Raw genomic sequence first — 26,550 nt, 5'->3', positions numbered from 1 at the left:
CTCAAAAGTATCAGTTTGAATCCTATGAGAAGGAAACTTTTGAACTGCCCTTCTTGGAAACTGTAGCATCAACTGCACTCGATTATGGACACGCGTCAGCCAGGTACTCGATGGTCAAAGTACTTGAGTGTCTTTTGCACCATGCGCACGTTCGTCCGCCTGCCAACTTTATGGTGCCAATGGTCAAGATCATTTCGACTCTTGACATCCTTTGGGGCCTATAAATATGCTCATCGTCTTCCTCATTTCAGTTTTACGTCTTCGAGTTTTTTTAGAGAAAATAGAAGGAAAAAGAAAACAAGAACCCGATTTGCCCAGTTCTTGCATGTTCTCCAAACCAAGAAAACATAATAACATTGGCTTGTTTGACTCTGTGAGATTGTTTTTGCAACCTCTCCTTCGGTCATCAATTTCTCTTTACCCACCATCTACATTGTGTATGAATCTATTATTTACCCCAGATGTTCGTGTATATACTTTGTTTTTCCATGCATGTTTATGTTGTTGCACTTTAGGCACATTTACTAGTTTTGTACTAGAATGCTTTAGTCAATATCGTGTAGTTTTTAGGCTCATCTGGTGTTATGGATTTCCAATCCCAGATTTTGCATAAAAAATTCAAATATAGTTTTTCATTTAGGTTTCAGATGTCATGTCGTGTAGGCCAAGAAAAGGGGTATGAAATTAGGGTTTTTAAATTGCACGTTTCCCAGAAATATCACCTTTTTGAGTAACCGCCAAATTTTTCCCTTAAAATTTGGGATTTTTTAAAATAAATCCACTTTTCACCCTTTATGTCGCATAAACGCTTGGGCTCGACTCTTCAAATAACTCAAGTTCTCCCGAGCCTGATCTTGTTCTTCTGATCGAGCTTTTTCCATGGTCTCGAGCATTCGAGCTCGTACCATCTCAATTTTTATCCTTGATTTCTTGTGTGCCTGGCCCTCACCCTTTTTCTTTTTTGCTAGATGTCGCAGAATTTGGAAAAATGGTGGGGGTCATTACTCGCGATTCCTTATTCACCGAAGACTCCAAGCCCAGAGTTGCCCTTTACTTGAAATCAGCGGTTGATCTGTGAGCACGAAGTGAGGTGTTAGCAAGAGGATACTCGAGCTCACTTTGGATGCCAAATTGACGAGGTTGAAGAGAGAAAGAGGAAAAAACTTTGGGTCGCAATCTATCCATACCCGGACCCTGAACCCAGACCAATTCCTCTTGACCCCAAGCTTAATGTAACGGTCGCTTACAAACCGAGCGAACTCAAATTATCACTGATGGAGGAGTCAACAAATGGTCCATCCACCTAGCAACCGATGGCCATACCTACTTCGAGGGGAGAGTTTTTCGAGGTCAAGCACTATTGGAGCTCGGTTTCCTCATTGAGACAGATAACCAACATCCTAGCATGCCACAACCTAGGATTGTTAAGCTCGCTAAGGTGTTGAGCTCCGACTTCCAAGGAATGTAGCTGTCATGCCCTGGGAGATGGCAATCCCGACAATAAGCTAAAGCTTGCGGTCTGGAGCCACGAGAATATGAAGGCAGGGGCCTTGTTGCCCTTGAAGTCCCTTTCTAAGGAATTTCTGAATTTTTTCAGGCTCGTGCCCTTCCAACTCCAGACAAACTCATACAGGGTCTTGTTAACCCTGAGGTCGCTATACCACGAGTTGAAGTGGGAAGGACCTTCGCCAAGAGAGATTCTGTATCTCTTTTGCTTGAAAAGAAACCCCTCCCGAGCTTGGGGAGGAGATGGATTCTACTACCTTTCGAGCTATCCCAAGGAGAAGAAGATCTTCGAGGACATGCCCAACCATCCTCCTAACTTCAAACTGGCGTTCTTCTGGACGGATGGCTTGGCTCCCTCCAAATATTACTCGTTCAGGCGGATCCGTAAGTATACGATCCTTTTTCTTTTCGTGCTCGACTTTTGTTTAGACTTGAATTACTTATAATATATTCGATTCTTTAGCTAACTATCACCGTCCTACTCCCATGGACGCGATGAGGGAGCACAAAGAAACTTTACTCCAGCTTTCATATGGCAGGCACTCCTTGTCCTATCTTCTTCACGAAGAAAGGCTTCGAGCCTGCGACCTCCTAGAGAAGGATCAATCAACAAGCGACAGGGCATACAAGAAGTATACCAAGTGGGAGTTTGTTCCTGTCCCAACCAGCAGTCTTTCTCCAAGGAAATGTTCTAAGGCACGATCACCAGCTCGCAGCCATAAGACTATGTGCTCGGGGAACGATGCCAATGATAAGGCCTCGAGCTTGAGTGACAGAGGTAAGGTCATTCTTAGCTCGGCCTTGTGGTCCCCTTCCCTACTTGAGCATAAACCCGACACCCTGATCTTATGTGAAGATGATAGGGAAAATTTGTATGTATGGTCCTGGGTAGATAAGAGGGTCCATAGGTGTAGATGCTCAAAATTCCATGCTTGTAAAAAAACCAAAGTATGTGATTACGTCCCATGTCCCTAGGCGTGTATTGGGAAATCTTGACAAATGAAGCCCCAACAAGTGCGCCACTAGGACCTCACGAGGGACGGCCTCGCTTGGCCACAGCCACGCCTTGCCTGGCCGCAGCCGCGCCCCCAATGCCTCGCTAGGATTGGCGTTTCGCGCGCCTCACCTAGCCATAACCATGCCCCAGGACCTCGTGCGGGATGGCCTTGCCTCGCCTCGACATAGCCGCGCCTGGCTAGGAGTGGCATCTTGCGCACCTATCACCCACCTCTCATAGGTGGCCTTGAGGTGCTTCGGGCGTCTCGCGACAAGGGGCCTGTTGTGCTCCAAGGGCCCAAGAGCCCCATCTCACGCCGCAATCCCTGCATGCATTAGGTATCTCGCACCTCGCACCTCAAGATGGTGTCTCCTATGAGGACCTACGAATACTCCAACGTTTGGAGGCAAAATAACAAGTATAATTCGAAAGAGATCGTACAAGTACGAAGCTCATACGAGGTACGACCTGTAAGACCCTGTACGTCTGATTCAAATAGTCATGGCAGACAAGTAGTGGGAGTACTAGGAGAGGGGACATGGCCTGTTTACTTCTAACCAGATGTCAGAGTCGACACCACCACCAGCGCCACTATGCCTGGTGACTGCTCTGACATTCGTACAAAATAAGTAGTGGGGGCATCCTCACTAGGTCTGACCACGTACTGGATCAAACACCACTACCCCTAAGACCACTCTCCTGATAGTGTACTTGCGTACCATCTGGTCCCCTAGACCACAATATATCAGGGGCCATTAGAGCCCACTATAAAAGGAACCACACTTCCACATGGAAGGGGGTTGGAAAAAACACTGTAGCATCATACCATAAGAAATACAAGTTCCTTTCACCATTTTCTTTCTGCAACTATTCTTTAAGTTTCTGTTTCGATTTTTCAAGTTTTTCATTGATAAGCTCTATACTTTAACTTTTCAAACTTAACTTCATTGACGAGTTCTCACCGTCAACAATAGGTTTCATAGTTGGCTAGGGAAATACGACATAATGTATAGTCTGAATGACGTCTGGGATGGAATAGTCGTCCAATATGGGACAAACGATTATAGGGACCTTTCGAGGTTGACTTCCACGTATAGGGAAGGGACTTCCTCTGCCTCTTCTGAAGATAGGGGTATTACTTGGTCGCCGAGCACGAGCTCGGGGGAGATTTCCAGTTAGGTTTCCTGTCACTTGCATTTAATTCATTTAACTGTCTACTCTCTGCTAATTTTAGCGATTTTAAGCTCGATCTCTAATGTGTTTTTATTGTGCAGACACAATGGATCCCGACCTTGAGAACATGCTAGCCAGTGGTGAGGGGGCCAAGAGAAGTAAGTGCCCGGGTGCCTCACAAAAGTCAGACCGGCCTGCTAAGGTCCCTAAAAGGATCGAGAAGAGTCCTCCTCCCCCAGTTCCTACTGTTACGAGCCTGTTCATGGACCCCACTCCCCGGGTCGAGATTCCTGCGAGAGATACTCCTGCGCCTCCTGCCATCCAGATCCTTCCGACCCTTGGCCCACCTAAGAAGAAACCAGTGATGACCAAGGGGTGTTTGTGTTCGATTTCTACTCATGTTGACGAGTATGTCATCAACAATGCCGTCGGGACTCACGGAGCCACTCTTGGCTCGGACATCCTGTCTCGGGTAGGCCAAAGCATCAGCAACCTCGGGGCTCCTCAATGGTAGTTCCTGGTCAATGCTCGGGACTCTAATGTCCTTTATGACAAGAGTACTAAACTCATATCCTTGGTAATTTCTCTGACCTCGCTATTTATTATGATTTTATTCGGAGCATGCTCTAACTAGATTTGTTTGTGTGTTAGGCTCTTACTGTTGTTGCTCAACTGGATTATAAGCTGAACAATGGGGTTCATACGAGCATGTCCTATGCTCAGGAGTCGAAGGAACTCCAGCTCAAGCTTATCGACGAGTTTAAGGGCGCAAGGTTAAAGTTGGAGGCTAAGATCGAGAAGGTGACAGCCGAGCTTAAAGAGAAGAGTTCCAGGGTTGAGGAGCTTGAGAAGATCAATGCCAAGCTTGAGGAGGAGAAAAAGGCCACCTAAGAGGTGATGGAGGATGAAAATGCTCATCTTCTTGAAGAGTTCAAGCAGAGGAAGGATCGGGCGGTTGACTTGGCCATGTAAAGGATTTGGGCCAGCAACGCCGATCTTGACACGAGCTTCTTGGGCTCTTTTGAGGAAGATCTTGTGGTCAAATGGCAAGCTTGGCTTGATGCGGAGGAAGTTGCTCGAGAGGACAGTCATGCTATTCGTCCTGGTGAGGGTACTGCTTTCGATGATGCGGAGAAGGAAAATGAGGATGCTGAGAAGGTTAAGGAGGGTGCTCCTGCCTCCTAAATCTCAATCCTGGGCTGCGTCCCTCTGAATCTTTTGTAATAGTTTATAGCTTTTGTTTGTCATGCCCTTTGGGGCCAAAACAATTTACAGCTCGCAAAAGGTCTTTTGATATTTTTAATACCATGCTTGTCTTCTCTTTAATATTTTTGCTTTACATCTCTCTGATCAAAATTTTTTAAGAAATTTTTATATTAAGAGTCTGCTTTTATGCTTGTTTATCCATACAAACATATGTTGGATTTAGGCTCGAGTTTCCATGCATTTTTGCATAGTTTGTTAGATATATCTGTATCCGATCTCGTTATTTGTCAAGGTCGGAACTTACTTTTACCATGCACTCAAAAGTACTTATATGGCGTGTAAGATAAGTAGTTTAGTTGTATTCTACTTTTTTAGTTACTCTTCCCCGTCCTCGGGTAACTCCCCGAGGCTGTGAGGTTGAAACTTTTGTTGCAAAATACTCTAGCCTCGGTATCGACTTACCTCGCAGTAGGTTCTTTTTTTTTAACTTGTGTCGATCAATTTTAGTTGGTTTGTTCCAAACCTATTTAGGTTGTGTTTGGTTCGTAATCCATAAACTTATATATTTTTGATCTAGTTATGTCTAGATCATACTGGTTTGTGTACCTAGTCATATCCAAACACTTTATTTTATATAATTTGGTTATGTCCAAGTTTTTGATTGCGTATTTGGTTATATCCAAACACTTTGTTTTTAATAATCTGGTTATGTCCAAATTATCTTAGCTGGCACATTTGGTTATATCCAAATGCTTTAAACATACAATTATGACTTCTATGTCGGGTTAATAGTCCAGACATTTTCACGTTATTTATTTTTTCAAACTGATGGTATATATATACCACTGATGCCCCCTTAATATCCTATGAGTGTGATCATAGATTATTAAATTAAGAAAGTTTGCAAAAAATACAACATATTGAAACGAAAATGAACTTTGTTCAAAATTGAACAATTTATCAACAGAAACTTTGTAAAGATAAACAAGAATGGTGACATGAGACATCAATCCTACACTACTGATAGTAAGGTCGTAGATGTTCGCCATTCCATGCTCGTGGTACTAATTCCCCGTTTAATCTTGCCAATTTGTAGATGCCAGGTCGGATAACTGACTCGATTTGATAAGGTCCTTCCCAATTGGGCCTAAGCATGCCAACAGCTGGGTCCCTTAGCTTTTTCCAATTTCTTTTTCATAGAACTTTTAAGAGTCTTTTTCACAGCCTCGACTTAGCCGTTTGCTTAGGGGTGGGCAACAGAGGAGAAGCTTTTCATTATCCAATTTTTCTCACAAAAATTGGTAAATAGTTTACTGTCGAATTGAGTACCATTATCTGATACTATTTTTCTTGGCATTCCATATTGGCAGATGATATTTTTTACCACAAAGTCCAAGACTTTTTTTGAGGTAATTGTTACCAGAGGTTCGGGCTCGGTCCACTTTGTAAAATAATCGACCGCAACTACTGCATACTTAACTCCGCCTTTCCCAGTTGGCAACGAGCCTATGAGATCAATTCCCTAGACCGCAAATGGTCATGGGGAGGTCATCATAGTTAGCTCATAAGGTGGAGCTCGCGGGATTGTAGCGAACCGCTGGCACTTATCGCAATTTTTGACATATTCAAATGCATCTGCTTTGATTTTGGGCCATAAGTATCCTTGTCGTATGATTCTCTTAGATAGGCTATGCCCCCCAGTGTGGTCCCCACAGAATCCTTCATGAATCTCTTCCATGATTTTTTTGCCTCAGGTGGAGTCACATATCGGAGTAGTGGCATAGAGTATCCTCTCTGATATAGCCTTCCTTCCACAATAGTGTATCTGGGAATCTGATACATTAGTTTTTGAGCCTTGTTCTGTTCTGCTGGGAGAATGTTAGTTTCAAGGTAATCAACTATTGGGGTAATCCAGGTTGGCTCAGAGTTAATCATGCGGACATTTTCTTGTTCAGGCTTGCTAATAATGGGTGTCGAAAGATGCTCGATTGGCACAACATTTAGCGCATCGATCTCGGTGGATGTGGCGAGCCTAGCTAGTGCGTCTGCATTTGAATTTTGTTTTCGGGGAACCTGCTCTATTGTATAGAACTCTTAATGTTCAAGTGTTGTTTTTTCCTTCTCTAAATACGCGGCCATCTTTGTTCCGCGAGCCTGGTATTCCCCTAAAATTTGGTTGACCACCAACTGCGAGTCACTGTAGCAATGTATCACCTTAGCCTTGAGTTCCATGGCTATTCGAAGTCCGACCCATAGGGCTTCATATTAAGCTTCATTGGTAGATGCTTCAAAGCCAAACTTTAAGGCGAAGTGAAATCGACTTCCAGTTGGAGTGATCAATATGATTCCTGCCTCTGATCCATTTTCATTGGAGGATCCATCGACATAAAGTTTCTACAGCTCGCGGGCTGTGGTTATAACTCTGTCATCAATCACTCCAGTACATTCCACTATGAAGTCTGCCAGAGCCTGCCCTTTTATGGTTTTTCTCGGATGATAAGTGATCTCGAATTGTTCGAGCTGAACAACACATTTTAATAATCGACTCGAGGCTTCTGGCTTTGACAAGACTTGCTGTAGTGGTAGGTCAGTCAGCACATGGATGGGGTGTTCTTGAAAGTAAGGGCGGAGCTTTCAAGATGAGTGAATTAGGCTGAGAGCCAACTTCTCCATTAAGGGGTATATCGATTCTGCCTCCAGTAATCTTTTGCTGATATAGTATACTGGCTTTTGTACCTTCTGGTCTTCTCGGACGGGCACGGCACTGATGACATCCTTGGTTGTAGCAAGAAATAGGTACAAGATTTCTCCTGTGATAGGTTTCGACAAGATAGAAGGCTTCGCGAGGTGCTTCTTGAGCTCCTGAAATGCCAGCTCGCATTCCTCTATCCACTCAAATTTTTTGCCCCCTCTCATAAGGTTGAAGAATCGATGACCACGGTCTATAGATTTCAAGATAAACCTACTTAACACCGCCATCCGTCCAGTTAAGCTCTGGACATCTTTATGTTTTAAAGGTGAGGGCATGCCAATTAGAGCCTGGATCTTGTCAGGATTAACTTCTATTCCTTGCGCGTTTACTATAAAGCTCAGAAACTTACCCGACGACACTCCAAAAGAGCATTTTTGTGGGTTGAGCTTCATGTTATACTTTCATAATACGGCGAAGCATTCTTCGAGGTCGTCCACATGGTTATTGTTATGTTTTGATTTGACCAACATATCATCAACATACACTTCCATGTTGTTACCTCTCTACTTGGAGAACATCCTGTTTACAAGCCTTTGGTACGTGGCTCCAGAATTTTTAAGCCCCAAAGGCATAACATTGTAATAGTACAACCCTTTATCTGTCACAAAACTCGTGTACTCCTAGTTTGGGGCATGCATGGTAATCTAGTTATATCCAGAATAAGCGTCCATTAATTTCATAAGACTGTGCCTATCTGTGGCATCAACGAGCTGATCGATCCAAGGTAGGGGAAAACAATCCTTGGGGCATACCTTGTTGAGATCGGAATAGTCGATGCAAGTCCACCATGTTCCATTAGGTTTCAAAACCTAGACCGGGTTTGCAACCTAATCAGGATAGAAGGCATCTCGTAAAAACCAATTCGCCTTTTACCTGTCGACTTCTTCCTTCAAGGCTTTCTTCCTATCATCGTCACGGAGCCTTCGCTTTTGCTGCTTCGGGGGGAAGTTTTTATCAATGTTAAGTGCATGGCTTATTACATTAGGACTTATCCCTACCATGTCCGAATGCGACCATACGAAAACATCCTGGTTCTTCCTTAAGAAGCCAATTAATTGCAATTTTTTTTCTTCTAAAAGGTTTCTCCCCACCTTCACAATTTTTGGGGCTTCAGCTTCTTAGAGCTTGACCTCTTCGAGCTCTTCTAGCAGCTCGAGATCAGCCCTTTCTTCTACTCTAGGATCAATCTCCTTGTCTATTTTGAGGACTGTCCCATCCTTACTCTGAATTACAACAAGTGTTTGTGCACATGTCTGCTTCTTCCCTCTAACAAAAATGTTGTAGCATTCCCTTCCTACAAGTTACTTCCCTTTCAGAGTCCCGATGTCGCTAGAAGTTGGGAACTTGATGGCCAGATGCCTAAGGGACGAAACTGCCCCCAGCCCTACTAGAGCGGGTCTCCCGAGCAGTACGTTATAGGTTGATGGGAGATCCACCACTACAAATTCCATCATCTTGGTTACCGAGATAGGGTAGTCTCCCAAGGTTATAGGGAGTTCGATGGATGCCATGCAGGAAATCCCTTCTCCTGAAAATTCATACAACGTAGTTGCACAGGCTTTTAGGTCGCAAAGTGTGAGTCCCATATTTTCTAAAGTGGCTTTGTAAAGGATATTTACCAAGCTCCCGTTATCAATCAGGACTCAATGTACCCTCTTGTTCCCGATCTGAAGGGTTATGACCAATGGGTCATTATGAGGGAACTGTACATGGGATGTGCCATCTTAAGTAAAAGTTATAGGTTGAGACTCATCCCTTTATTTTTTCAGAGCTCTGGGTTCAGGTTCGTAGGGAGACCCATCACCAGTTTTCAACTCATTCACGTACCTTTTCTGGGCATTCTTGCCCGATCCTGCAATATGGGGTCCCATGAGATGGTTATGACATCTTCTCCATCAAGCGGAGGGGGTCATTCATTTTCCCATGCTTAGGAGTTGCTGTTCTGGGTAGGCAATACAACTGCTTCCCTCTGGCTGGTGGAAGCCTAGTTGGGGTTTTGATTTCTCACATACTGCCTGAAATATCCTCTTGAGATCAGACCTTCAATCTCATATTTTAATTGCCTGCATTCATCGGATGTATGTTCGATATCCCTGTGGAATCTACAATACTTATTGGAGTCTTTTTTTGCCTTTCGGTTTCTCATGGGGTTAGGCCGTCTCAAAGGGATCTGGTTTTCATTAGCCAGGTAGATATTCTCCCGAGACTCATTGACCTCGGTATATACATTGTATACGGAGAAATATCTTTCCCCTTTCTTCTTCTTTCCTCCTTCCACCTTGGGATTATTCCCTTTATTTTTCTTTCTTTTAGAAGGGTTGTCCCCGAGGGGTTTTGAGGTCGTTGGATTTGCCGAGGTTGAGGCAAATTTTGTGTTTGTTGTTGTAGTTATGGGCTAAGAGGTCATATTCAATGCTGACCTCCCCTCTTCTACATTAACAAACCTCTGAGCTTGTCGATTGAACTCGGTTAAGGACCATACGGGCTTTCTTTGCATGTCTTCCCACAGAGCACTTCCAGGCATTACTCTGGCTCGAACAGCCATTAAATGGCCACTGTCGTCGACGTCACGAGCTTGAGCGACTTCCAAGTTAAACCTTGTGAGATAACTTTTCAGTGTCTCATTTGGCTGCTATCGAACGTTGGTCAAGGCAGATGCCTCAGGCCTAATGCCGACCATGGCCTTGAATTGTTTCTTGAAATCTCTTGATAACTGATCCCAAGAAGCAATCGAATTTCTCCAATATTTTTTAGACCAACTCTTTGTTAGTCCCATGAGCGAGGCTGGGAACAACATGCACCTGAGCTTGTAGCCCACATTACTGGCTCGCATAATTGTGTTGAACGTAATTAAATGATTGTACGGGTCTGAATTCCCGTCAAACAGTGGGACATGAGGAATTCTGAACCCTTGAGGAAATGGGGTGCTAGAAATATACAGGGCGAAGGGCTTGAGTTCTTCATTGAACTCTTCGTCCCGTTCCCGGCCTCGTTCGTTTTGTAAGAGCTGGAATGCTCATTCCAACTATTCAACCCTTTCTTGGACTAGATCTATGGTGGATCTAACTTGATGCAGCGAGAACTGGTCATCGTTGATTACAACTCCAGTTCCCCGCCTCGGCGCGGGATGCTTGCGCCCATTGAGATGGTCTCTCAGGTCCGAATTCGGGGGATAGTCACGCCCTCGATTATGGTTCAGATGCTCCCGTAAATATGGGTGATTTCTTCGATTTTCAGTGTTCCTAGGTTCCTGGTCGTATATGTTTACAGACCTGGTGTCACCCGAGCCTTCGCTGGCATGACTCGTTGCACGATTATTTCGAGATGAGTTTCTTGCTTATCGCCTTGTTTCAACAGTTTGAGATCGAGACATTTGGCTTCTCGTGGGATTGGGACCCCTATGCTCCCTACTAGTTTCCTAATTTGGCATCTCATGGGATTGTTTATTTCTCTGAATTGGCGAGGGGTGCCTTATATTTTATGGTGGGTGTCTTATTGGCGATGATGGCTGCCATCTGTTTCGGGGCCTAGAAGGCCCTAAGTTTGCTCGATCAGGTTCCGCCACATTATGCGCAGTACCAGGATTTTGGGTCTGAGCCTCCGAGGGTGCTCGGTTATTTCCTTTCTTGGCCAGTGCCTCCGCAGTTGGGTTGGCAGGACCTTCAACCCGGTTACTTCTCCAGGTTCTTGGCGGAGTTGGTTGCTCTACTGGAGGCGGAGGTTGCTCTGCTCTTCGGGTGGCCGTGTTTTTGCACGGCCGTCCTCGAGGCCTACGTGGTGGAATGTGAACGTCCCGCGGAGGTGGAGCCTGGGTATCTGGCGGAGGTGGAGCCTGAGTTGCTTGTGCTTCAGCAGCTAGTCTGACTAGCTCTTCGTTGCATTTCTTCGCTTCTGCCAACTGTTTTCGCAGTTGGAGATTTTCAAGTTCCACTATCGGGACTTATCGTTCAGGATTGTAGTACATGTCCTCGTTGTCCATGGGGGCAGGTGGTCCCCGAGAGTCGGATGAACCACTTCTCTCATCATGGTCAGAATTCACCATAGGCTACTTTCTAGGGCGCCGAGGGTACTCAGCTTCATCTAAAATTTCCTCCTCGGGAATTTTGGGATCATTTGTAGCCATTGCTACTCTGAGAGGCTTCCTGACTAAAAGGACTTACGCAAGTACTGTTTAATGGCTCTCAATGAAAGCACCAAACTGTTGACGTCGTTTTTCGTCAACTTAAATAAGAGAGAAAATTAAACAAGAAAATATTGGAGGAAATAAGTAAAGATGAACACGACAGTTTTTTTACGTGGTTCAGCACTACCTAGTCCACGGGTCTATGTTATTAAGACTTGGAAGTTTTCTGGAAACTTTTTAGAGAATAGTTTCCCAGAGTTTTCTCTCCAAAAATTAGAATTCCCTCCCTTACAAATGGTGCATCCTTCTCTATTTATAGGGAAGGTTACAAAATTCATTCCCACATATTTTGGGAAGATATTCTGGAAAACAATTAATATAATGCCTTTTAATTCATGATTTCCCACATACACAGAAACGTCCCATGAAAAGTGGGATCGGATAACAGATTAAATGATATCCCTTAAACATTGGGATTGTACAACAATAAATGTATTCACATGTAACCGATTAACTCGGATACGAGATTCATCAAATCTTTGGGACCATCAGTTGACATCGAACTCGTCGAGGCGATCAATTGATCATGAGCTCTCTGCCTAGTTTTTTCTATCCACCAAACAAGTAAATGATGATGTTGTTGCAACATTCGAGCTTACATTTCCCGAGCTTGAGCCATCTCGCCTGAAGGCAATCAGGGGGAAATATATATAAGTGTGATACTATGGCCATTGCGAGCTCAGAGCATATTTTAGGCTATATATCCTCAAGGTTGTGTTTACTTCAAAGAGGTCCGACGGTTGGTTCATATGACAACCGCATATATTTCGAGCTCACACCTGACGAGCCCAGTTTTCGGGGTCATGACTTCTTATCTCGAAATCTAGGTGTAACATTTTGCCCCCTCAAAAGTATTAGTTTGAATCCTATGAGAAGGAAACTTTTGAACTACCCTTCTTGGAAAATGTAGCATCAACTGCACTCGATTATGGACACGCGTCAGCCAGGTACTCAATGGTCAGAGTACTTGAGTGTCTTTTGCACCATGCGCACGTTCGTCCACCTGCCAACTTTATAGCGCCATCCTTTCATTGGTTCCTGTCCGTTCGATCAGATACCGAATTTAGCCAACGGTCAAGATCATTTCGACTCTTGACATCCTTTGGGGCCTATAAATATGCTCATCATCTTCCTCATTTCTGTTTTACGTCTTCGAGTTTTTTAGAGAAAACAGAAGGAAAAAGAAAACAAGAACCCAATTTGCCCAGTTCTTGCATGTTCTCCAAACCAAGAAAATAGAATAATGTTGGCTTGTTCGACTCTGTGAGATCATTTTTGCAACCTCTCCTTCGGTCATCAATTTCTCTTTACCCACCATCTACATTGTGTAAGTATTTATTCTTGACCCCAGATGTTCGTGTATATATATATATATATTTTCCATGCATGTTTATGTTGCTGCACTTTAGGCACATTTACTAGTTTTGTACTAGAATGCTTTCAAAAACTCTTACAGCAACCACATGTCATCACTGTAGGTCCGTGGACAGCCAACATCGACAGCGACGAAATGTCGTCGCTGTAGAGTGTCTAGGGTCATGAAACCTTAGATTTTCGTGTTCAGCGAGCATTCTACTACGATAACATGTCGTAGCTCTAGGTATATAATTTTTTAAAATATTTAATATTAATTAAATAATAAAACCAATTTATTATTAATAAAATAATATTTAATATTTGCTAACGCCGTTTTTTGTCAACTTAAATAAGAGAGCAAATTAAACAAGAAAATATTGGAGGAAATAATTATAGATGAACACAACAGGTTTTTTACGTGGTTCAGCAGTTAAATCTACCTAGTCCACGAGTTTATGTTATTAAGACTTGGAAGTATTCTAGATACTTTTTAGAGAATAGTTGCCCGGAGTTTTCTCTTCAGAAATCAGAATTCCCTCCCTTATAAATGGTGCATCCTTCTCTATTTATAGGGAAGGTTACATAATTCATTCCCACATATTTCAGGAAGATATTCTAGAAATCAATTAATATAATGCCTTTTAATGCATGATTTCCCACATACACGGAAATGTCCCATGAAAAGTTGGATTGGATAACAGATTATCCCTTAAACATTGGGATTGTACAACAATAAATGTATTCACATGTAACTGATTAACTCAAATACGGGATTCATCAAATCTTCTGGACCAGCAGTTGGCATCGAACTCGCCGAGGCTATCAGTTGATCACGAGCTCTCCGCCTAGTTTCACCTATGCACAGAACAAGTAGATGTTGACGTTGTTGCCACATTCGAGCTTACATTTCCCGAGCTTGAGCCATCTCGCCTGACTGTAATCAAGGGGAAATATATATAAGTGTCATACTGTGGCCATTGCAATATCGGAGTATATTCGAGGCTGTATATCCTCGAGGTCGTTGTTTACTTCAAAGAGGTCTGACGGTTGGATCATATGATGACCGCATATATTTTGAGCTCACACCTGAGGAGCCTAGTTTTCGGGATCATGACTTCTTATCTCAAAATCTGGGTGTAACAATATTAATATGATATCAAGATAAAGATAATTTTTTTTAACTTAATACAAACATAAGTAGTATAGTCTCGAAAATGTAAAAAAACAACACAAAATATTAATAAATTTAAAAGAATAATATAATCAAACTAAATGTCATCTAAATCAATCCCAAAGTTGTCATCATCGTTGGGTTGCTATGGTGGCTGTGGTGGTTGTGGCTGCTATGATGGAAATTGGCTAGAGCCTGGAAAGTTTGCCATCATGGACTGTATCATATTCATGTCCAAGTTCAAAGGCTGAAAATTTTGGATCTTGGGATTGGGATTGTGTCTGGACTTCTTGCTGCAAGGCATCCTGCAGTTTAGAAATAAGACAGTTAATACATAATATTATTAAATAATAAACATATATACAAAACTTAGAAAGTAACTTACATATGCATCCTTAGCATTCATGTTCACCCATCCACGTGTCGGATGATTGTGCATGTCATGGAACGTATCAATAATGCTGGACAATTCCATAGTTTGAAGATTCATCTTTAGAAAACAAATTTAAAAAAAAAAAAGTTAAATATTGAAATTATTATTAAGATAACTTAAAATATTTCAAATTATCTACATATTTTTAATTACCTTCATAAATCGAGCAGAAGTATAAGATGTCGATCCATGGAGACTTGGATACTTCTATTTTGCTCTGTTGACAGCATTTGCCTTTGAGCGTGCCATGAACTATGGAGTGGGGAAAAGGTCAACCAAATTCTGTCAACTCTCATTTTCCATGTCCTCTAGTTGAGTCTTTCTGGCTGTCTTGATATCATCATACCCTCCATGTTCATCGAGTATTTTTCTTGGGGACATTTTTTATCCTCGTAGGGATCTTGAAACTCTCGCTCAATGGCAGTCTCTATCAGTTGCCACTCAGGGAGAGCTCTGGGAAGAATGAAAAATTCCTTCAAAAAACAATTGTACTTGTTAAAATTTTGAAATTATAAAAAAACCTTATGTGTGAATAAGTTGATAAATTTACCTCAATCTTTTGCATCAGTCCTATCTTGTGCTCATTCGAAACACTTTGCCACGAATCATAATATAATGTCACATGGTAACCAATAAGTTTACCAATAATTCTCGTGAACAATGTCCCAAATAATCAACTGCTCTGCAGGTTCCCTCCTTCAGATCAAATTCTAGAGTCACTGATTTATATTGTCATTGACATGCTACTGTAAATTATTGGATCGATACCGACCTTTTCTTTTTGCGACATCTGTTGCATATTTTAATTAAACAATAAAATAAAATTGAATAAAAAAATAAAAAATTTGTCATTTATTGATAAAACATAGACTAAATATAGTATATTACATGTCTCACAGGATGTAGGCACCCGCGTAGGATCTAGAGGAGGATCACTCGCTCAATTAATGTCATGAGAACGAGCAACAAAAACACACATATCTTTATAGTTTATATAATTATTAACTTTACATCAGTTATAAAATAATAGTAATAAAATGTAGGGCATTCACATTAAAATTTCGGTAATACATTGGAAACTATTGAAAAACAAACATTCTTGAGTAAAGTCATATATTGATTGAAAAGTCTTGAAATTAAAACATACACATTAATCATACAATAAGAATATTCACAAGAAAATATTATTCCTCATTAATGTCGACTCCTACATCATCATCTATACTTTCTAAATCATCTTCACTAATTTCGTCATCCTCATCATAATTGATGAAATCATCATCCACATCTGGAACAGATCGAAATGTTTCCCCAATTATGTGAGTATGACCAAGTCGATCCAAAGGCATAACCCCCAACTCTCCTAATTCCATAGTGAGTACAAAATTTGATGAAGTTCTATTATGCACGATATCAACCTCATTATCATTGTTGATACTTGGATGATACCAAATCTTTCGATGATTGACTTCTTCTGCCACCCTCCAATTTGTGTTTCTTAAAGGATCTTCCAAGTAGAAAACTTGTTTTGCTTGAGTGGCGAGAATAAACTACTCGTTCTTCTACCGTTCAGAATTAATCATGATACTAGTGATGTTATTCTATGTCACATTTCGACCCTTACTTACACTTGTGTTGAACCTTTTGCATCGAAACAATACTACAGAGTAACCATGGAAATAGCATAACTCCAAAATCTCCTCAAGTTGGCCGTAAAAAGGGAAATCTTCGGTTCCTGGCACCGAAACTTCACTATTTTGAGTGGTACGTCTTTCATCACGACTATATACCAAAAACTTCACATTGTTAACAATGCAAGCACTGCAAGAGTATGCAATATGATTGGAGCAATTTGTTAAGGCAAATAATTCATCGATATACTCAGTTGACTCTACTTGTCGCAGACGACACATCTATAGAGTATGACTCAAAAACAAGAAAACACAATGAGATGCGTATTAATCGATTTGAATTTCGTAAGAAGTCTACAGTTTCGATAATTTACCTTCATTTTAAACCAACTAGGGAAATCTTTTTGAAGATTTATGTTTGAATTTTCTCGTAGGCATTCAATGTAGAGCACAATGATTAAGGTAAGATAACAGTTGGCTATGATTTTTTTTGACCAATTCATATATGTGTTGAGCTACTTACTCCATATATGGTTGGATTTCAAGGCAATTGTTGAGTACAAACCACTCTGCTTCTTTTTGATGAAGATAGTCAAGGGATATGATTTTCTTTTTTCTACTTGGACGACATTGTGATTCAAAAACTGACAATTGTCTTTTAGGAATAACAATATCTGCATTTTTTTCTGGACGATTCACTTTAGTATATACGCCTTGAAGATGTTGCGAAAAAAAATTCAAAGCTTCATCGGCAACACAACCCTCCGCTATAGAACCTACAGGGCGCACCTTATTTCCGACATAATTTTTCAACTTCTTCATATATCGCTCAAACGAATACTTCCACCTCATGTAAATTGGTCCTTCGAGGATAGCCTCTTGCGGTAAATAAAGAATTAAATAAATCATTATGTCAAAAAAGGTTGGAGGAAATAAACTCCAATTTGCAAAAAATTTGTATCACTTGATCTTCTACGTTCTCCATGTCCTTGACAATCAATGTTCGAGCACAAATTTGCTGAAAGAAATAGCAAAGCTCAATGATTGTCTTCGAAATAGACTTATCCAAGTAGCCTCAAACTCCTACTTGCAACAGACATTGCATAACAATGTGACAATCATAGGATTTCAGCCCAACAATGTTGCCATCATTGTCCGTTAGTTTCTTATAGAAATTTGAACCGAAGCCTATCAGGAAGTCTAACTCCTTTTAAGAACTAACAAAAAAAACCTTTTATCATCCGGTGTGAAAGTGTACATAGGATGTGGTTTGATCAACTTCGTATCATCTTCCTTGAGGTGCAACTCTTCTCAGATACCCCAATTCTTTAAGTCTACTTGTGTGTTGGTGGTGTCTTTAGATTTCTCATTCATTAGAAAAGTACCGAGTAAGCTGCCATAAACATTTTTCTCTACACGCATCACTTCTAAATTGTGCTTCAGTTCAAGTATGGACCAGTAATCAAGTTCAAAGAAAATACTATTTTTACTCGAATTAAGCTCTTTTTGATCTCACTTTCTTTTCCCACCTCCAAAATTGACATCTTTACCTGGCAAATGATCTAGAACATGTGTTAATTGTTCGAGTATGTCTTCACTACTAAATCTTCTTGGAGGACGTCCTTTTTCATAATTCCCATCAAACAAGAGACTTTTCCTCTACTTATGCGTAGAAGATAAGAATCTTCTATGACCAACATAAATCATTTTCTCAATTACCTGACATGAAGGAGTGTCTTTGTTGCATGAAGGACATGCCATATATCCTTGGCCACTCCAACCAGACAAACTACTACAAGCTGAAAATCATTGATAATCCATAATATTGTTGCACGCATTCTGAATACATTGTTCCTTGCAACGTCTGTGGTTTGAACTCCTTCATCCCACAACTCCTTCAATTCGTCTATCACAGGCCTTAAATAGACATCCATGTCCTTCCCAGGTGATTTCAGACCGGGAATCGATAAGGTCAGCATGAATGATGACTCTTTCATGCACAACCAAGGAGGCATATTGTACATGCAAAATATTAGCAGCCACAAGCAGTAAGATAGACTCTTGTTACCAAATAGATTAAAGCAATCAACAGCCAAACCTAATCGAACGTTTATGGGTTCTTTAGCAAAATCTGGATAACTGGAATCAAATTGTGTAATGCCATAATTTCTCATAAATTACCAAGAACACAATGTTGGATCATTATCATAAATATTGCTCTTTTATTGAGTAAAAACTTAAAATAAAATATATGGATCCATGGTTTTACAAAAATAAAATAATTGTCTTTATATAAAAATGAGCAACATTAAATAAAAATTTTAAAAAAATAACATGCTTTAAAAATAAATAGGCCTGCTTGATCTTCCTCGACTTTATGGTCTCCAAGAGTACATCATGAAGCTTCTAGGTCCCACTCGCCACCAGCCTTTCTATCATCAATTTTCTGTACAACAACATCATAAGGGGTGAGCTTCTGAGCCCAGTAAGGAAAATACAAACAAGAGTTAGTCATATAATCATTTAATCAACATATCCTTAATTACACAAGAGTCATAACAAACACTTATTTATACTAATCATGTCACATCACAAAACAATAGGTCATATCATAGCCTAAGTCATAATCATAAATCATAGGTCATAAGTCATAATCGCAACTATAGGTCATAGATAATAATAATAAGTCAAATATAATAAAAAGATAAGTGCTTATACAGGGGGTGGCAATTAAGCCCCAGACAAAAGTTCGTCATACACCGGACATCAACTTAGGTCCGTCATAAAGTTTTGGCAACCGACCCTACCGGACATAAGTCTGTCATACATCATTGGACACCTTAGGTCCATACACACTTACCCCTTTATTGTACCTGAAATGTTAGGTCATACAAATACATATCCTAGATCATAAAGTAAACTATCTTATTTTCCTTACCAAAAACTAGGATATTGGAGACAAGAGTGGGGTTGAAAACTCCTAAAACCAAACATAAGAAACCATAAGCCCTCTAAAGAAAAGAAGATGAATAAAAAATCTGAGATAGCTTACCGAAGACCTTAAGTTTCAAGAAACACAAACACCTAACCAAAAGTCATTATAACGAATTAGTATTTGAAGAAAAGGAAAGAATAAGAAAAATGGAAATGGACTAAACCTGAAGATGAACGGTACCTTAGATAGCTTAGAACTTCGATCTATACCTCAAACACCAAAATCACACAAAATCTTACTTCCCAAGTGTTTATAAAAGCTTTAGATTTGAATGCTTTAACCCTAAAATCCTAGTGTTTCTCTCTAGAATGAACTTAGCAGCTTTGAGGCTCTGAACTGTGCTTGAATGATGAATAAAATGGCTAAGAGAAAGGTCCTATTTATAGAGTTCAAGAAGTGAAACTAACTCACATTTCAATGAATAAATAAATGAATAATAATTGAATAAATTTGAATTATCTGTTCAACATATGCCCATAACTCGGTCAAAAACATTCAGGAACGAGTCAAAGTTGTTGAGGGTTGTTTCTAGTTCGGTTTCCACGAAAAGTCAAAAAATGGCTGCAAGAGCCGAAATATCGCCCCTACCTATGCCCCGAGGGTCCGTGGTTTCGTTCGTGCAAATTCAACGTGTTTTCCATATCAATCATAGGTGATATATTGGCCCCTGTAGCTGCGATATATCGGCATACACTGATATTTTAAACACATTTTAGCACACTTGAAGTTTGTTTAAACCACTTTGGCTGAGTAAAACATAATCCTAACAGATGAGGGAAGGTTCACTACTACAAAAAAGGCTTTTCTTTGCGGTTTTTTTACTTAATACACTGCAATTTACGAGAGTATTGAAAAGCGTAGTGTATTCAACCACAGAGAAAAGTGGTACGCCAACTGCAGAGAAAAGCCACATCTTTCTCTACGGTTGTGATAAGCCAACGCCGGAGAAAGGCTTGTAATAAAAAAAATTAATTTTCAATTTCGATTATATAATTATTTTGAATTTTAATTATATATATTTTCAAAATTATAACCTAGCCTTTTTAATAAAAAAAATTAAATTTCAATTTCAATTATAAATAATTATTTTCAATAGTATAACGTAATTTGTTAAATTGTTATATATACATTTCATAACTAATACAAAATAACTGGCTAATAATGAATCAATGACTTCAATTTTTCTAACCAATAAGTTTGCACTTTAATCTTATATACACATGAAAACTTAGATTTCATAAATAAATGGCATTAATCTTGCTAACCAATCACTTTGTAGTGTTAGTAGATTCTCTTTGACATTGTATTCCTTTTTGTCAAACCACTGCAAAATTGAAAAGTTAATATACATTAGATAATTAAATACTATATCTAGTTTTTCTTAAGCACAAAAGAGTTTAAATTATAACATAATTTCTTCTTGATAACTTCTGCCGGATTCAGTGCATTTACAAGATCATAAATGTATCTTAGTACATAATAACCACATTCATGACTTTCAGGTTGTTTTGGACAAGAACCTCTCAGCAATTTTGTAAATGTGCCTATTATCCCAAAAAATTAAAAATGATGACGTGGCAATAGACGCGACAAATGGCAAGAAACGGTTGGGTCAAAGGTCTTAGATTAATCTGGTGATATCATTGACGTGGGAATTGCTTATCTGGCTTGGGAGTGATATGTCCGACCTGGTAGAGTTTCTGTTAGACTGGTAAAGATTTTTGACTGACCAGTCAGGTGTTTGGCCAACCAGTCAGGTGCTTGGCCGACCAGTCAGGTGTTTGGCCGACTAGTTAGGTGCTTGGCCAACCAGTCAGGTGTTTGGCTGACCAGTCAGGTGTTTGTCCTACCAGTCAGGTGCTTGGCCGACCAGTCAGGTGCTTGGCTGACAAGTTTTCCTTCTAGGTGTGAAGTGGACCAACTAAACAGATCATTGTTACGCAAGAAGTCCCAATAACGGCTTCAACTAGAATCAGTCATACCTGCGCGGGAATCCCTCATATTATCCCAAAGAATCACATATTGTTGTATTTTAGATGTTATTATTAATTAAATATTGTGAGAGTAATAGAAAGATCCCGGTTATGAGGGATTTCGGTTGTATGATCCTGGGCCTATAAGTACAGAGCTCATGGCATCATTTAGGGGGTCAAATTCTGATTTTCCTAAGAGAGTATTTGTATTTTGAGAGAACTATTATATTCTTTTCATCTGCACTGAAGAAACTCAGTTGACTCAGATTCATCTGATCTTGAGTGTAGATCTATAATCAAAACTCTAAGTGGACTAGGCTATTACCAACACATTGGGGCTGAACCACTATAAAAATCATCAATGTTGTTTTTTCTATTGAAGGTTTATTGTAGTTTTGACGTCTACACGTCGTTGGCCAAATCTGTGGTCAACATTTTGGTGCTTTCATTGAGAGCTTGAAGAGAAAAACAGACAATTTCCTTATTTTTATGGTGCCTAAGAACACCAATGCGGCTTCCAAGAAGCCAGGTTCCTCTAAAGAGCACGCTAGATCAGAAGGTCCTGGTCCACAAGACCACGAGACTGAGCCTAGAGTCTTGCTTGAGGACATGACTCCAGAGGTTAAACAACTCCATGAAGCCATTGGGGCTTTTTAGGAGGAAATGGTATAATTCAACGACCGATAGGAGTCATTCGCTGAAGAGATGGCTAGACAGAAGCCTGCATTTGAGAAGCAAAGATGGGAGATGGACGCCATGAGCGAAGAGATCAGGAAACGGCAGGAGGAGGCTGATAGGCGACACCGCGAGGCTGCACTCGCTCTTGAGGCGGCTACACAGTTGGCCCAGGCCAATGCCCAAGTTGCAACACGAGGAGCAGCCACTGAAGGAGCAAGGACCACAGAAGCTGGTTGAAAAACCACTGACAGACCCAATTCCCTAGGACCAAATAGTAGCGGTAGTAACTCTCCTGGTCGGGAAGAGGATGCGATCCGATCGGGCACTGCCTCAACCCAAAGGGGGAACTCCAGAACCCCCTCTAGGAGCCACCGAGTAGAAACTTCCAAATCCAGAAGTCACAAATCAGGCAGTAAGAAGACTCCACCTGGGCAGGAACAAAATAGAGCTCCTCGAGTTAAAGAAACTTCGCACTTCAAAGACGGGCATGGTCGTGATGAAGCTGATAGTCATCACACTGACCAGTCGAAGGAAAAGGTTGACATCAACCAGCGAGGAGGAAAGACCGCCCGGCATAGACAAGAAGGCCACCACTGCATCCCAACCAGCAGCGCAGTGGCAAGGAGCATGTCCTACACAGTACGCCTTCCGAAAAAACTCGGAGCACAGTGTTCGATTGGTTAGGGAGGCATACCTCTCAGAAGGATTTAAGAGATGTCATTGCCGACATGAGAAGGATCGTCCTGGTCAAAGGGCGAGATCCGAACCAACCTACCAGTAAAGTAGAAATACTTGATGATGGTGCGCCGAATAGGAGCGCCCGACCAGGCGGTCCAGAACTTGAGTCCTTAGCAGTGGCCCCAGGTATCCAAGCCCAGCTTGATGCGCTAACGGCAGCAGTTCAAGGTTTGTCAAAACAACCTTCTGCAATCGATCCAGTGACCATAGGAGTGGCAACCCATTCTATGCTCGAATTAGAGCAGCCCAGCCACCAGCGAAGTATAAAGCACCGGTACTGCCATGTGGGGAAATTCGAAGACAAAATAGAGCTGCTCGGAGTGAGCGATGACTATCACCGCAGAGTTTTCCCCACTACATTATCCGACACTGCCCAAGAGTAGTATTGGAAATTTAAGCCAAACTCCATTACTTCTTGGGAAAGTTTCAGGAAACAGTTTTGTAGGCAGTTTAGTGCTGCTCGAACCCCTCCGGTTTATGCCAATCACTTGGCAGATATTAAACAAGGGAAAGATGAATCTCTCAAGAACTACATACAAAGGTTCATGAGAGCAGCCAACCGGGCAACTGTGGTTTGAGATGAGGGGAAGATGGTGGCCATTTCTTCTGCCAAAATCTATCAGAGTCCTTTATGGGACAGTATTCATCGCAATCCAATTTCAACATTACAACAATTTCTTGACCGGGCGGACAAATAAATGAAATTGGATGATGCGATTGAGAAAGGAGAGAAAGGCCTAAACAATCCTGGCGGATCAACTGATCCTCCTAAGAATGGGGGAAATGGACAAAATGGTGGTAAGAAACGTGGGAATAATGGGTCTGACCGCCATGAGGAAAAGAAGGCTAAGTCGGGACCAAACGACATGCCAACTAAGTGTAACGACCCGAATTTTCTAATCAGGCTTAGGGCCTTGATTAGTGTGCCTGGAGGGCAATAAGTGGTTTAATATGCTTATATGTGAATTTATGTGTATATATGATTATGATGCATGTTTAATTGAGTTAAATGTGCATGTGGGCTCCGTCTGGATATTAGGCGCATAAGTGTGATAAATGAGATATATGTTGTATATGTGTGATATGTCTGTACAGCACAATCTGAGATAGTCCTGGGGAGCGATCAGCCAGAGAGTTACAGCGGGGTTGAGATTTGGACTCGGGGCGAGTCGAGGGGTAATTTGGGTATTAGATGAGTTATGGGGTTATCGGGACATAGAAATAAATATTTGGAGATATATTTGAGGATAGAATGTCTAGGCGGGAATATTTGGGAAATTTACCATTTTGCCCTCGGGGACGTTTTGGTACCCCGAGCCTTGAGGTAATCCTTTAAACATAAGTTAATAAAACAAAGGAAGGAATTTTTTAGAAGGCTTAGGAACCGACTCACCTTCTTCCAGCTGAAGATAAACCTTATCTCTTTTTTTCATTCACTCCCTAAGACAAAACTCAAGGAAACTTTGGTGGAAACTAGCTTAAGTAAGGAATTGGCTGAGGAAACTTAGAAGTTTAAAGCTTGAGGATTGAGGATCAACTTCTGGGATTTATTTCAGCAAGGTAAGCTCTAATTATTGGGATTATATTGAGAATTGTTGTTGGTTTGCTAGAGCATACATGTTAGTTAAGCTTAATCTGTTTTTGGTATTCTAGTTGAATTTTGGAGCAGATTTCTGGTGGGTTTTAGTGTTGATATTGAGCTGGTATTCATGTGTTATTTATCTGGGTTCATTAAGTAGGTTTTGAATGTGTTAGCTTGAGGAAAAGGTAGGGAAGAAGATGGAAAATTCTGGGTTCGGAGGTGAGAGCCGCGACCCTAGGAGGGGTGCGCCGCGGCATGCGTGCACGCGCGGCCATGGGAGGCCGAGAAGCTCATGCGTGCCTCAGCGCCTGGTGGGCACGCCGCGGCCCGTGTGGGGGTCAGCGAGGTGCTAGCCTCTGTTTCGAGGCTAGCCACGACTCTTGTGGGTGGGGCCGCGGCCCTTAGTGCCAGTTTGGGTTTTTAGGGTATTTTAGGCTTGGGAACTCAAGGGGTAAGGCTCAGGATGGATTTTATCACCCAGATTGATAGAATTCAAGGTCCCGGAGGTTGGAGTTATGGCTCGAAGTTATTTATTGGATTAGAACTTGATGTATGGACATTTTTAATGTGTTGTGACTAGGATTTCGGCGAGGCTCACGTTAGAGGACTGTGCTCGGGCCATCGGTGCTCAGGAAGCTCGGAACTCAGGTAAGAAAACCCCTGTTTCCATAGAGTTTGTGTGCAGGGCTGAGCCCAATGTGTTTGAATGGAAATGATATGCAGGGTTGGGCCCAATATGCTAGAACTGTAGAGCGTAGCTCTTTATCTGTTTATGTTTGAATTCTGTACTTGTTGTTATATCATGTATGATATTATGTGAGTGATCGGCAGGAGCCAGGAATGGTGAAGACCGAGAACGGCGAGGGGCCGGGAACGGCGTTAGGCACGTTGAGTGCAAGGCCAAGAACGGCAAAGGGACGGGAGTAGCGTTGAGCACGTGGGGTGCGAGTTTCCAGGGCCAGTCCCTAAAAGGATACCTGGGATATCCTCACGATGTGGTCCGTGAACCCAGGGCTTGGTAAACCCGTGGGACGGCTAGGCCGTATGTGTTTAGCCACTGGTGGCTTGTTTATATGCTTGACTTATGTGTTGCGTATGTTGTTTGTTTGTGGGTGTTCTTGCTGGGCTTCGGCTCACAGATGCTCTGTGGTGCAGGTAAGGGTAAAGAGAAGATCAACCAACCATGAGTACAGCTGGCGTGAGGCGGCATGTACATGTTTGGCCAGCCTGGCTGTCACAGCCAGAGGATTTTGGGAGATGCTTGTAAATGAACTTGAATTTTGTCGTTTAGGTGAATTAGTACAGTTTTTATGTTGTAAATATTTCTAAACTGTATTTTGGGATCCCAGGTGTCAAACTTTTATGATTTACTATGAAAGATTACCATTTCTAATGTTTTTCCTCTGTTTACGGCTTAATTACACTGCTTGACCTAAAACCTCGATTAGCGAGTTGAAAGCACATTTTAAAACTCACTTAGTAACGGCTCTAAGGCAGTAGGGCGTTACACTAAGTATGAACCTTGGTTCACCAATTACATAACTCTTTTGGCCAGTCGAGCAGAGATATATCTCGCGAGTCATCAGGAGGTCCCCTACTGGAAACCCCCACCCATCAGGAAGGAGATGAGTAAATGAGATTTGAATAAGTTCTGTCGTTTCCTCGGAGACTATGGTCACGACATGAATGAATGAAATCATCTCAAAGACGAGATAGAGTTTCTCCTCCGGTCGGGGAAATTGAAAAAATATCGAGCAGAAAAGACCCAAGGAGAGGGAAGTAACAATAATCCTAGGTTCAAGCAACAATGGTCTCCTCCCTTATAACCCGAGCCTGTGGACTTCACTCTAGACACTATATGTGGAGGTCCACATCTGGCTAGGGATAGCAACAAGGCAAGGAAGAGATATTCTCGAACACTCCGACATGAGTTGGACGCAGCATCGACGTCCAAGGTCATGACTGTAGAGGAGCAGCCTCCGAAGAACCCACGGTATAAAAGTGAGTCCCTCAATTTCACTGAAGATGATGCACAGCATGTGAGATATCCCCATAATGACCCCCTCGTCATTAAAGTCCAAATAGCAAACATGAAGTTGAAGAGATGTGTGGTCGACACAGGGAGCTCTATGAACATCATTTACAAATCATCCTTTGAAATGATGAAACTATCTAT

This window comes from Humulus lupulus, chromosome 4 (genome assembly GCF_963169125.1).
Source record: "Humulus lupulus chromosome 4, drHumLupu1.1, whole genome shotgun sequence".
NCBI lineage: Eukaryota > Viridiplantae > Streptophyta > Magnoliopsida > Rosales > Cannabaceae > Humulus > Humulus lupulus.
Note: the sequence above shows the minus strand (reverse complement) of the source record.